This window comes from Arachis duranensis, unplaced genomic scaffold, assembly GCF_000817695.3.
Source record: "Arachis duranensis cultivar V14167 unplaced genomic scaffold, aradu.V14167.gnm2.J7QH unplaced_Scaffold_27300, whole genome shotgun sequence".
Lineage (NCBI taxonomy): Eukaryota > Viridiplantae > Streptophyta > Magnoliopsida > Fabales > Fabaceae > Arachis > Arachis duranensis.
The window spans coordinates 44,616-53,375 of NW_026264905.1; the positions used below are offsets into that span (position 1 = coordinate 44,616).

At 49.4% G+C, this 8,760-nt stretch overlaps 22 non-coding genes and 4 pseudogenes across 22 annotated transcripts; all 26 read right to left on the minus strand.

Annotated features, from left to right (window-relative positions):
* Positions 1–66: 66 nt before the first annotated feature.
* Positions 67–185, minus strand: LOC127744345 (5S ribosomal RNA). The gene has a single exon (XR_008005335.1). It is a non-coding gene; the product is annotated as a 5S ribosomal RNA (ribosomal RNA).
* Positions 186–367: 182 nt separating this feature from the next.
* LOC127744364 (5S ribosomal RNA) lies at positions 368–486 on the minus strand. The gene has a single exon (XR_008005356.1). It is a non-coding gene; the product is annotated as a 5S ribosomal RNA (ribosomal RNA).
* Positions 487–666: 180 nt separating this feature from the next.
* LOC127744331 (uncharacterized) lies at positions 667–784 on the minus strand (annotated as a pseudogene).
* A 178-nt stretch (positions 785–962) lies between these two features.
* On the minus strand, positions 963–1,081 carry LOC127744350 (5S ribosomal RNA). The gene has a single exon (XR_008005341.1). It is a non-coding gene; the product is annotated as a 5S ribosomal RNA (ribosomal RNA).
* A 181-nt stretch (positions 1,082–1,262) lies between these two features.
* LOC127744320 (5S ribosomal RNA) lies at positions 1,263–1,381 on the minus strand. Its single transcript, XR_008005319.1, has one exon. It is a non-coding gene; the product is annotated as a 5S ribosomal RNA (ribosomal RNA).
* A 182-nt stretch (positions 1,382–1,563) lies between these two features.
* On the minus strand, positions 1,564–1,681 carry LOC127744327 (uncharacterized; annotated as a pseudogene).
* A 178-nt stretch (positions 1,682–1,859) lies between these two features.
* On the minus strand, positions 1,860–1,978 carry LOC127744371 (5S ribosomal RNA). The gene has a single exon (XR_008005363.1). It is a non-coding gene; the product is annotated as a 5S ribosomal RNA (ribosomal RNA).
* Positions 1,979–2,159: 181 nt separating this feature from the next.
* LOC127744378 (5S ribosomal RNA) lies at positions 2,160–2,278 on the minus strand. Its single transcript, XR_008005370.1, has one exon. It is a non-coding gene; the product is annotated as a 5S ribosomal RNA (ribosomal RNA).
* A 181-nt stretch (positions 2,279–2,459) lies between these two features.
* Positions 2,460–2,578, minus strand: LOC127744313 (5S ribosomal RNA). The gene has a single exon (XR_008005312.1). It is a non-coding gene; the product is annotated as a 5S ribosomal RNA (ribosomal RNA).
* Positions 2,579–2,763: 185 nt separating this feature from the next.
* On the minus strand, positions 2,764–2,882 carry LOC127744325 (uncharacterized; annotated as a pseudogene).
* A 181-nt stretch (positions 2,883–3,063) lies between these two features.
* Positions 3,064–3,182, minus strand: LOC127744375 (5S ribosomal RNA). Its single transcript, XR_008005367.1, has one exon. It is a non-coding gene; the product is annotated as a 5S ribosomal RNA (ribosomal RNA).
* A 235-nt stretch (positions 3,183–3,417) lies between these two features.
* LOC127744358 (5S ribosomal RNA) lies at positions 3,418–3,536 on the minus strand. Its single transcript, XR_008005350.1, has one exon. It is a non-coding gene; the product is annotated as a 5S ribosomal RNA (ribosomal RNA).
* A 185-nt stretch (positions 3,537–3,721) lies between these two features.
* Positions 3,722–3,840, minus strand: LOC127744363 (5S ribosomal RNA). Its single transcript, XR_008005355.1, has one exon. It is a non-coding gene; the product is annotated as a 5S ribosomal RNA (ribosomal RNA).
* A 182-nt stretch (positions 3,841–4,022) lies between these two features.
* Positions 4,023–4,141, minus strand: LOC127744301 (5S ribosomal RNA). The gene has a single exon (XR_008005300.1). It is a non-coding gene; the product is annotated as a 5S ribosomal RNA (ribosomal RNA).
* A 181-nt stretch (positions 4,142–4,322) lies between these two features.
* On the minus strand, positions 4,323–4,440 carry LOC127744324 (5S ribosomal RNA). Its single transcript, XR_008005323.1, has one exon. It is a non-coding gene; the product is annotated as a 5S ribosomal RNA (ribosomal RNA).
* A 329-nt stretch (positions 4,441–4,769) lies between these two features.
* LOC127744316 (5S ribosomal RNA) lies at positions 4,770–4,888 on the minus strand. The gene has a single exon (XR_008005315.1). It is a non-coding gene; the product is annotated as a 5S ribosomal RNA (ribosomal RNA).
* Positions 4,889–5,072: 184 nt separating this feature from the next.
* On the minus strand, positions 5,073–5,191 carry LOC127744322 (5S ribosomal RNA). The gene has a single exon (XR_008005321.1). It is a non-coding gene; the product is annotated as a 5S ribosomal RNA (ribosomal RNA).
* Positions 5,192–5,372: 181 nt separating this feature from the next.
* Positions 5,373–5,491, minus strand: LOC127744304 (5S ribosomal RNA). Its single transcript, XR_008005303.1, has one exon. It is a non-coding gene; the product is annotated as a 5S ribosomal RNA (ribosomal RNA).
* A 186-nt stretch (positions 5,492–5,677) lies between these two features.
* LOC127744379 (5S ribosomal RNA) lies at positions 5,678–5,796 on the minus strand. Its single transcript, XR_008005371.1, has one exon. It is a non-coding gene; the product is annotated as a 5S ribosomal RNA (ribosomal RNA).
* Positions 5,797–5,980: 184 nt separating this feature from the next.
* LOC127744307 (5S ribosomal RNA) lies at positions 5,981–6,099 on the minus strand. The gene has a single exon (XR_008005306.1). It is a non-coding gene; the product is annotated as a 5S ribosomal RNA (ribosomal RNA).
* A 182-nt stretch (positions 6,100–6,281) lies between these two features.
* On the minus strand, positions 6,282–6,400 carry LOC127744340 (5S ribosomal RNA). The gene has a single exon (XR_008005329.1). It is a non-coding gene; the product is annotated as a 5S ribosomal RNA (ribosomal RNA).
* Positions 6,401–6,582: 182 nt separating this feature from the next.
* LOC127744365 (5S ribosomal RNA) lies at positions 6,583–6,701 on the minus strand. The gene has a single exon (XR_008005357.1). It is a non-coding gene; the product is annotated as a 5S ribosomal RNA (ribosomal RNA).
* A 186-nt stretch (positions 6,702–6,887) lies between these two features.
* LOC127744315 (5S ribosomal RNA) lies at positions 6,888–7,006 on the minus strand. Its single transcript, XR_008005314.1, has one exon. It is a non-coding gene; the product is annotated as a 5S ribosomal RNA (ribosomal RNA).
* A 190-nt stretch (positions 7,007–7,196) lies between these two features.
* On the minus strand, positions 7,197–7,315 carry LOC127744359 (5S ribosomal RNA). The gene has a single exon (XR_008005351.1). It is a non-coding gene; the product is annotated as a 5S ribosomal RNA (ribosomal RNA).
* A 179-nt stretch (positions 7,316–7,494) lies between these two features.
* LOC127744360 (5S ribosomal RNA) lies at positions 7,495–7,613 on the minus strand. The gene has a single exon (XR_008005352.1). It is a non-coding gene; the product is annotated as a 5S ribosomal RNA (ribosomal RNA).
* Positions 7,614–7,795: 182 nt separating this feature from the next.
* Positions 7,796–7,913, minus strand: LOC127744329 (uncharacterized; annotated as a pseudogene).
* Between the last annotated feature and the right edge of the window lie 847 nt (positions 7,914–8,760).

Consider the following 8,760-nt stretch of genomic DNA (forward strand, 5'->3'; position numbering starts at 1 on the left):
CCTTAGGTGTCCTACTCGGGATAGCGTCATTTAAAGAATGAGGATCGGCACGACGTAAAAAAAAAAGAGGTGCAACACGAGACCTTCCCAGGAGGTCACCCATCCTAGTACTACTCTCGCCCAAGCACGCTGAACTGCGGAGTTCTGATGGGATCCGGTGCATTAGTGCTGGTATAATCGCACCTATTGTAGTTCAGACACAAAATTTTCTTAACCATGCGGCGCGAGAGAGCGTAACAATATCAGCGAAGCCTTGCGGGTACCGTAGGTGCCTGCCGAGGATGAGGCCATTGCGGCTCGCCCTTAGATGTCCTACTCGGGGTAGCGTCATTTAAAGAACGACGGTCGGCACGACGTAAAAAAAAAAGAGGTGCAACACGAGGACTTCCTAGGAGGTCGCCAATCCTAGTACTACTCTCGCCCAAGCACGCTTAACTACGGAGTTCTGATGGGATCTGGTGCATTAGTGCTGGTATGATCGCACCTATTGTAGTTTGCACACACAATTTTCTTAACCATGTGGCGCGAGAGAGCGTAACACTATCCGCGAAGCCTTGCGGTTATCGTAGGTGACTGCCGAGGATGAGGCCATTGCGGCTCGCCCTTAGGTGTCCTACTCCGGATAGCGTCTTTTAAAGAACGAGGGTCAGCACGACTTAAAAAAAAGAGGTGCAACTCGAGGACTTCCCAGGAGGTCACCCATCCTAGTACTACTCTCGCCCAAGCACGCTGAACTGTGAAGTTCTGATGAGATCCGGTGCATTATGATGGTATGATCGCATCTATTGTAGTTTGCACACACAATTTTCTTAACCATGCGGCGCGAGAGAGCGTGACACTATCCGAGAAGCCTTGCGGGTACCGTAGGTGCCTGCCGAGGATGAGGCCATTGCGGCTCGCCCTTAGATGTCCTACTCGGGATAGCGTCATTTAAAGAACGAGGGTCAGCACGACGTAAAAAAATGGTGCAACACGAGGACTTCCCATGAGGTCACCCATCCTAGTACTACTCTCGCCCAAGCACGCTTAATTGCGGAGTTCTGATGGGATCCGGTGCATTAGTGCTGGTATGATCGCACCTATTATAGTTTGCACACACAATTTTCTTAACCATGCGGCGCGAGAGAGCGTAACACTATCTGTGAAGCATTGCGGGTACCGTAGGTGCCTGCTGAGGATGAGGCCATTGCGGCTCGCCCTTAGGGGTCCTACTCGGGATAGCGTCATTTAAAGAACGAAGGTAAGCACGAGGTAAAAAAAATGAGGTGCAACAAGAGGACTTCCCAGGAGGTCACCCATCCTAGTACTACTCTCGCCCAAGCACGCTGAACTGCGAAGTTCTGATGGGATCCGGTGCATTAGTGATGGTATGATCGCATCTATTATAGTTCGCACAAATAATTTTCTTAACCATGCGGCGCCAGAGAGCGTAACACTATCCGCGAAGCCTTGTGGGTACCGTAGGTGCCTGCCGAGGATGAGGTCATTGCGGCTCGCCCTTAGGTGTCCAACTCCGGATAGCTTCATTTAATGAACGAGGGTCAGCACGACTTAAAAAAAAAAGAGGTGCAACACGAGGACTTCCCAGGAGGTCACCCATCCTAGTACTACTTTCGCCCAAGCACGCTGAACTGCGAAGTTCTGATGGGATCCGGTGCATTATGATGGTATGATCGCATCTATTGTAGTTTGCACACACAATTTTCTTAACCATGCGGCGCGAGAGAGCGTAACACTATCCGCGAAGCCTTGCGGGTTCCGTAGGTGCCTGCCGAGGATGAGGCCATTGCGGCTCGCCCTTAGATGTCCTACTCGGGATAGTGTCATTTAAAGAACGAGGGTCAGCACGACGTAAAAAAAAGGTGCAACATGAGGACATCCTAGGAGGTCACCCATCCTAGTACTACTCTCACCCAAGCACGCTTAATTGCGGAGTTCTGATGGGATCCGGTGCATCAGTGCTGGTATGATCGCACCTATTATAGTTCCACACACAATTTTCTTAACCATGCAGCGCGAGAGAGTGTAATACTATCCGCGACGCCTTGCGGGTACCGTAGGTGCCTACCGAGGATGAGGCCATTGCGGCTCGTCCTTAGGTGTCCTACTCGGGTTAGCGTCATTTAAAGAATGAGGGTCAGCACGACGTAAAAAAAAAAGAGGTGCAACACGAGGACTTCCCAGGAGGTCACCCATCCTAGTACTACTCTCGCCCAAGTACACTTAACTGCGGAGTTGTGATGGGATCCGGTGCATTAGTGCTGGTATGATCACACCTATTATAGTTCGCACACACAAGTTTCTTAACCATGCGGCGCGAGAGAGCGTAACACTATCCGCGAAGCCTTGCGGGTACCGTAGGTGCCTGCTGAGGATGAGGCCACTGCGGCTCGCCCTTAGGTGTCCTACTCGGGATAGCGTCTTTTAAAGAATGAGCGTCGGCAAGACGTAAAAAAAAGGAGGTGCAACACGAGCACTTCCCAGGAGGTCACCCATCTTAGTACTACTCTCGGCCAAGGACGATTAACTGCGGAGTTCTGATGGGATCCGGTGCAATAGTGCTGGTATAATTGCACCTATTATAGTTCGCACACAAAATTTTCATAACAATGCGGCGTGACAGAACGTAACACTATCCGCGACGCCTTGCGGGTACCGTAGGTGCCTGCCGAGGATGAGGCTGTTGCGGCTCGTCCTTAGGTGTCCTACTCGGGATAGCGTCATTTAAAGAACGAGGGTCAGCACGACGTAAAAGAAAAAAAAGACGTGCAACACGAGGACATCCCAAGAGGTCATCCATCCTAATACTACTCTCGCCCAAGTACACTTTACTGCGGAGTTTTGATGGGATCCGGTGCATTAGTGCTGGTATGATCGCACCTATTATAGTTCGCACACACAATTTTCTTAACCATGCGGCACGAGAGAGCGTAACACTATCCGCGAAACCTTGCAGGTACCGTAGGTGCCTGCCGAGGATGAGGCCATTACGGCTCGCCCTTAGGCGTCCTACTCGGGATAGCGTCATTAAAAGAATGAGCGTCGGCAAGACGTAAAAAAAAAGAGGTGCAACACGAGGACTTCCCATGAAGTCACCCATCTTAGTACTACTCTCGGCCAAGCACGATTAACTGCGGAGTTCTGATGGGATCCGGTGCATTAGTACTGGTATGATTGCACCTATTATACTTCGCACACACAATTTTCATAACCATGCGGCGCGAGAGAGCGTAACACTATCCGTGACGCCTTGCGGGTACCGTAGGTGCCTGCCGAGGATGAGGCCATTGCGGCTCGTCCTTAGTTGTCCTACTCGGGATAACGTCATTTAAAGAACGAGGGTCAGCACGACGTTAAAAAAAAAAAAAAAAGTCATTTAAAGAATGAAGGTCGGCACGACGTTAAAAAAAAAAAAAAGAGGTGCAACACGAGGACTTCTCAGGAGGTCACCCATCCTAGTACTACTCTCGCCCAAGTACACTTAACTGCGGAGTTTTGATGGGATCCGGTGCATTAGTGCTGGTATGATCGCACCTGTTATACTTCTCACACACAATTTTCTTAACCATGCGGCGCGAGAGAACGTAACACTATCTGCGAAGCGTTTCGGGTAACGTAGGTGCCTGCCGAGGATGAGGCTATTACGGCTCGCCCTTAGGTGTCCTACTCGGGATAGCGTCAATTAAAAAATGAGCGTCGGCAAGATGTATAAAAAAAAAAAGAGGTGCAACACGAAGACTTCCCAGGAGGTCACCCATCTTAGTACTACTCTCGCTCAAGCACGGTTAACTACGGAGTTCTGATGGGATCCGGTGCATTAGTGCTGGTATGATCGCACCTATTATAGTTCGCACACAAAATTTTCAAAACCATGTGACGCGAGAGAGCGTAACACTATCCGCAACGCCTTGCGGGTACCGTAGGTGCCTGCCAAGGATGAGGCCATTGCGGCTCGTCCTTAGGTGTCCTGCTCCGGATAGCGTCATTTAAAGAACGAGGGTCAGCACGACGTAAAAAAAAAAGAGGTGCAACACGAGAACTTCCCAGGAGGTCATCCATCCTACTACTACTCTCGCCCAAGTACACTTCACTACGGAGTTTTGATGGAATCCGGTGCATTAGTGCTGGTATAGTCGCACCTATTATAGTTTGCACACACAATTTTCTAAACCATGCGGTGCGAGAGAGCGTAACACTATTCGCAAAGCCTTGCAGGTACCGTAGGTGCCTGCCGTGGGTGAGGACATTGGAGCTCGCCCTTAGGTGTCCTACTTGGGATAGCGTCATTTAAAGAATGAGGGTCGGAACGACGTAAAAAAAAAGATGTTCAACACGAGGACTTCCCAGGAGGTCACCCAACCTAGTACTACTCTCGCCCAAGCACGCTTAACTGTGAGTTCTGATGGGATCCGGTGCATTAGTGCTAGTATGATCGCACCTATTATAGTTCGCACACAAAATTTTCGTAACCATGAGGCACGAGAGAGCGTAATACTATCCGCGACGCCTTGCGGGTACCGTAGGTGCCTGCCGAGGATGAGGCCATTGCGGCTCGTCCTTAGGTGTCCTACTCGGGATTGCGCACCTATTATCAATCGCACACAATTTTCTTAACCATGCGGAGCGAGAGAGCGTAACACTATTCGCGAAACCTTGCGGGTACTGGAGGTGCCTGCCAAGGATGAAGCCATTGCGGCTCGCCCTTAGGTGCCCTACTCGGGATAGCGTCATTTAAAGAATGAGCATCGGCAAGACGTGAAAAAAAAAAAGAGGTGCAACACGAAGACTTCCCAGGAGGTCACCCATCCTAGTACTTCTCTCGCGCAAGAACGCTTAACTGTAGAGTTCTGATGGGATCCGGTGCATTAGTGCTGGTATGATCGCACCTATTATAGTTCGCACAAAAAATTTTCATAACCATGCGGCGCGAGAGAGCGTAACACTATCCGCGACGCCTTGCGGGTACCGTAGGTGCCTGCCGAGGTTGAGGCCATTACGGCTCGTCCTTAGGTGTCCTACTCAGGATAGCGTCATTTAAAGAACGAGGGTCAGCACGACGTAAAAAAAAAAAAGAGGTGCAACACGAGGACTTCCCAGGAGGTTAGCCATCCTAGTACTACTCTCGCCCAAGTACACTTAACTGCGGAGTTTTGATGGGATCCGGTGCACTAGTGTAGGTATGATCGCACCTATTATAGTTCGCACACACAATTTTCTTAACCATGCGAAGCGAGAAAGCGTAACTCTATCCGTGAAGCCTTGGGGGTACCGTAGGTGCTTCCGAGGATGAGGCCATTGCGGCTCGCCCTTAGGTGTCCTACTCGGGATAACGTCATTTAAAGAATGAGCATCGGCAACACGTAAAAAAAAAAGTGGTGCAACACGAGCACTTTCCAGGAGGTCTCCCATCTTAATACTACTCTCGGCCAAGCACGATTAACTACGGAGTTCTGATGGGATCCGGTGCATTAGTGCAGGTATGATCGCACCTATTATACTTCGCACACCCAATTTTCTTAACCATGTGGCGTGAGAGAGCGTAACACTATCTGCGAAGCCTTGTGGGTACCGTAGGTGCCTGCCGAGGATGAGGCCATTATGGCTCGCCCTTAGGTGTCCTACTCGGGATAGCGTCATTTAAAGAATGAGCGTCGGCAAGACGTAAAAAAAAAAAAAAGAGGTGCAACACGAAGACTTCCCAGGAGGTCACCCATCCAAGTACTACACTCGCCCAAACACGCTTAACTGCGGAGTTCTGATGGCATCCGGTGCATTAGTGCTGGTATGATCGCACCTATTATAGTTCGCACACAAAATTTTCGTAACCATGCGGCGCGACAGAGCGTAACACTATCAGCGACGCCTTGCGGGTACCGTAGGTGCCTGCCAAGGATGAGGCCATTGCGGCTCGTCCTTAGGTGTCCTACGCGGGATAGCGTCATTTAAAGAACGAGGGTCAGCATGACGTAAAAAAAAAAAAGAAGTGCAACACGAGGACTTCCCAGGAGGTCATCCATCCTAGTACTACTCTCGCCCAAGTACACTTCACTGCGGAGTTTTGATGGGATCCGGTGCATTAGTGCTGGCATGGTCGCACCTATTATAGTTCCCACACGCAATTTTCTTAACCTTGTGGCGCGAGAGAGCGTAACACAATTCGCGAAGCCTTGCAGGTACCGTAGGTGCCGGCCGAGGATGAGGACATTGCAGCTCGCCCTTAAATGTCCTACTCGGGATATTGTCATTTAAAGAATGAGGGTCGGCACGACGTAAAAAAAAAAGAGGTGCAACACGAGGACTTCCCAGGAGGTCACCCATCCTAGTACTACTCTCGCCCAAGCATGCTTAACTGCAGAGTTCTGATGGGATCCGGTGCATTAGTGCTGGTATGATCGCACCTATTATAGTTCGCACAAAAAATTTTTATAACCATACGGCGCGAGGGAGCGTAACACTATCCGCGAAGCCTTGCGGGTACCGTAGGTGCCTGCCGAGGATGAGGACATTGCAGCTCGCCCTTAGATGTCCTACTCGGGATAGCTTCATTTAAAGAACGAGGGTCAGCACGACGTAAAAAAAAAAGAGGTGCAACACGAGGACTTCCTAGGAGGTCACCCATCCTAGTACTACTCTCGCCCAAGCACGCTTAACTGCAGAGTTCTGATGGGATCTGGTGCAATTATGTTGGTATGATCGCACCTTTTATCGTTCGCACACACAATTTTCTTATCCATGCAGCGCGAGAGAGCGTAACACTATCCGCGAACTCTTGCGGGTACCGTAGGTGCCTGCCGAGGATGATGCAATTACGGCTCGCCCTTAGGTGTCCTACTCGGGATAGCGTCATTTAAAGAATGAGCGTCGGCAAGACGTAAACAAAAAAAAAAGAGGTACAACACGAAGACTTCCCAGGAGATCACCCATCCTAGTACTACTCTCGCCCAAACACGCTTAACTACGGAGTTCTGATGGGATCCGTTGCATTAGTGCTGGTATGATCGCACGTATTATAGTTCGCACACAATTTTTATAGCCATGCGGCGCGAGAGAGCGTAACACTATTCGCGACGCCTTGCGGGTGCAGTAGGTGCCTACCAAGGATGAGGCCATTGCGACTCGTCCTTAGGTGTCCTACTCGGGATAGCGTCATTTAAAGAACGTGGGTCAGCAGGACGTAAAAAAAAAAAAGAAAAAACGAGGTGCAACACGAAGACTTCCCAGGAGGTCACCCATCCTAGTACTACTCTCACCCAAGCACGCTTAACTGCGGAGTTCTGATGGGATCCGGTGCATTAGTGCTGGTATGATCGTACCTATTATAGCTCGCACAAAAAATTTTTATAACCATATGGCGCGAGGAAGCGTCACACTATCCGCGACGCCTTGCGGGTACCGTAGGTGCCTACCGAGGATGAGGCCATTGCGGCTCGTCCTTAGGTGTCCTACTCGGGATAGCGTCACTTAAAGAAAGAGGGTCAGCACGACGTAAAAAAAAAGGTGCAACACGAGGACTTCCCAGGAGGTCACCCATCCTAGTACTACTCTCGCCCAAGCATGCTTAACTACAGAGTTCTGATGGGATCCGGTGCAATAGTGCTGGTATGATCGCAACTTTTATCGTTCACACACACAATTTTCTTATCCATGCAACGCGAGGGAGCGTAACACTATCCGCGACGCCTTGCGGGTACCGTAGGTGCCTACCGAGGATGAGGCCATTGCGGCTCGTCCTTAGGTGTCCTACTCGATATAGCGTCACTTAAAGAACGAGGGACAGCACGACGTAGAAAAAAAAAAGGTGAAACACGAGGACTTCCCAGGAGGTCACCGGTCCTAGTACTACTCTCGCCCAAGCACGCTTAACTGCAGAGTTCTGATGGGATCCGGTGCAATAGTGCTGTATGATCGCACCTTTTATCGTTCGCACATACAATTTTCTTATCCATGCATCACGAGAGAGCGTAACACTATCCGCGAAGCCTTGCGGGTACCGTAGGTGCCTGCCGAGGATGATGCAATTTCGGCTCGCCCTTAGGTGTTGATGAGCGGATAATTTGTACGCTTTTTGGCATTGTTTTTAGTATGTTTTTAGTATGATCTAGTTAGTTTTTAGTATATTTTTATTAGTTTTTAGTTAAAATTCACTTTTCTAGACTTTACTATGAGTTTGTGTGTTTTTCTGTGATTTCAGGTATTTTCTGGCTGAAATTGAGGGACCTAAGCAAAAATCTGATTCAGAGACTAAAAAGGACTGGAGATGCTGTTGGATTCTGACCTTCCTGCACTCGAACTGGATTTTCTGGAGCGGCAGAAGCCCAATTGGCGCGCTCTTAACGGCATTAGAAAGTAGACATCTTGGGCTTTCCAGCAATATATGATAGTCCATACTTTGCCCAAGATTTGATGGCCCAAACCGGCGTTTAAAGTCACCATCAGAATTCCCAGCGTTAAACGCCGAAACTGGCACAAGGATGGGAGTTAAACGCCCAAACTGGCACCAAAGCTGGTGTTTAACTCCAAGAAGAGTCTCTACACGAAAATGCTCCAATGCTCAGCCCAAGCACACACCAAGTGGGCCCGGAAGTGGATTTTTATGTCACTTACTCATCTTTGTAAACCTTAGGCTACTAGTTCTTTATAAATAAGACCTTTTGCTATTGTATTCTCATCTGGGTTGCTATCTTTATTCTTATGCTATCTTAGATCATTGGGAGGCTGGCCTCACGGCCATGCCTAGACCTTGTTCTTATGTATTTTCAA